This window comes from Gekko japonicus, unplaced genomic scaffold (assembly GCF_001447785.1).
Source record: "Gekko japonicus isolate JY-2015 unplaced genomic scaffold, Gekko_japonicus_V1.1 scaffold1635, whole genome shotgun sequence".
Taxonomy (NCBI): domain Eukaryota; kingdom Metazoa; phylum Chordata; class Lepidosauria; order Squamata; family Gekkonidae; genus Gekko; species Gekko japonicus.
The window spans coordinates 246,657-249,066 of NW_015168098.1; positions in this window are offsets into that span (position 1 = coordinate 246,657).

Genomic DNA, 2,410 nt, shown 5'->3' on the forward strand with positions numbered 1-2,410 from the left:
GAGAAAAAGAGAGAGAAAGAAAAAGAGAGAGAGTAGAGAGAGGAAGGAAGGAAGGAAGGAAGGAAGGAAGGAAGGAAGGAAGGAAGGAAGGAAAAAGAAGTGGAAAGAAAGTAAATAGATGGGGGAGGGAGGGATGGAGGGGAAAAGAGAGAAAGAGAGAGAGGTAGAAATAAAACAAATAAATGGGGAGGGGGAGGGGAAGGGAGGGAGAAGTGTAAGGGGTAACTTTAAATGTGTCCTCCAATACCCTCCCACACACACACATCCCTATGCCAGCTGACTTGGCTTGGAGAAGGGATTTAAAGAGACATATTCCTTCTCCAAGCCAGCTGGAGATGGTGTATGTGTGCTTTGAGAATGCATTTAAAGTTAAAGTTGTTTTCTTTTTCTGCTCCCGCCCCCCAAGCCTACTCAGGAAGGGGAACACTGACTGCGGAAGGGAAGACTGATCAGGGAGGCATGCCTCCCCTTCTGTTCCCCAGCCGTCCTTCCAGGAGCCACATAATATGTGTGAAAGAAGCTGCATGTGGCTCCTGAGCCACAGTTTGGCCACCCCTAGCCTACAGCAACCATTAGATAAGGATAGTGATCCAGTAGAGGTCAAAACAAGCTACCTTCTCCTAGATCTCTCACCGGGCCCACCATATTTGGCCATCTAGCTTCTTTCCCTGGTCTCAAAGTATACACATTCAGAAGCAGATACCATGGCATATCCTCCATTTCCCAGTCTTCTTTACTGGGAAAAGGAACAGGCTAGTCTGATTTTGTCCAATTTCAGAACTGAAGCAAATTGACCATGGTTAATACTTGGATGGGAGACCAAGAAGTCCCGGGTTTCTACATAGGCAGGCAATGGCCAACCATCCTTGATTGTCTCTTGCCTTGAACAACCGACTGGGTTGCCATAAATCAGCTGCGACCTGACAACATTTTCCAGCGCCACTGGCCCAGTCTGTATAATAAAGCCTTAATGTGCAGAAATGAACAGTTGAAGCTGTCAAGGTTTCTCTCTCTCACCCCAGTCCAGGAGAGAAACCAAGCGTTCAGGAACAATTAAACAAATGCCAGGATAATGTCTGTACACTCTCTAGGCCTTACCACTTGTCACTGCCACCAGGATCTCTTTAACCAGTCCCGCAACAAAACTCAGGAGCGGTGATCCCAAACTCCTTGCTTTATGGGACTGACCCATGTTACCAGCTCTGTACCAGGGCTGCAAACAATTAATTAACACAATGGTAGCCTCCTTAACCGAACAGCTTAGACACAAGATTCAGTCTTAGAGGTCAGGTTGCAACAGAGAAAACAGGTCCAGATAATATTGATTATATATTATCTTTATTCAGTGCACAAGCATGCATATAACATGAGACTAGCAAAAGATAAGAAACAAAAGATATCTATAGCTTGTTCAGCTTTAGCTATACAATAGAAGTATGTCATAGTTACCAGGCTGGTGTGCAAATAGTCCAAGGTCTCACCAGGGAATCTTGAAGAGAAAACCCATGGTTTTGTGGGCAGCTAGTGCAGCTTGGCTGCCTAACAGTCTCACTCCATGTTAACAGCAAACAGACAGTCCAAAATAACTCTTTGTTTTCCAGAGAGGAATTCCCTTAACTCTCCTCTCTCTTGTTTCCCATATGGATCATTGCAGATATACCCCCCCTCCGTCACCACCAGGTATGGCCATTTACCCAATAGTGAGAGAGTGGGAGGGCGTTCCAATCTCTGGTTACCATGCATTGTCAGGGAGGGTATGTTTTGATTGGCTAGGAGTTGGACATCCCACTCCAGCCTCTTCTACTGGCCATGTGTCATGTCAGGGAATGCTTTTGATGTGCTAATGTACTGGGCGTAGCCCATGCTTGGGAAGGCAAGTTGCTCTCTCTTGGCAGAGGTGTCAAAGTGTCTTGTATATGATGGCCTGGCCATCTAGCAAGCCATTTGCACAGGTGACAGGAATCACGCAGTAATGTTACCAGCGAGGGCCATCTGGCCCAAGCAGGGAGGATTTTAGAAAAGCCTTTTTCTATACAGAAGCTTTTCATGGGATGGAGCTGAATAACATCATCTAGTCTTTGCTGCTTGTCAAATAGTTGTTAAAGAGCAGCTAGAGGGCCAGTTTAACAGTCGGCAACACTAAATCCTGGGGACCGCTTTTGCCTTTTAGGAATAATTCTTGACTATTAAATTAGTCACCACAGGTGGCAAAGAGACAGTGAACTACTGTGTAACTGAAGGCTTGGGACAAATTGAAAATAACGATCCCTGATTTATTTATTTATTTGCTTTTTAAAGTGAAGTTGAATGCAGCTATGCTGGCAGTCATAAAGAAAATTACCTGACATAGACTATGAACTCACATACTAATGATGAGTTGGCATTACACAAACACTTCCTGAATGATCAG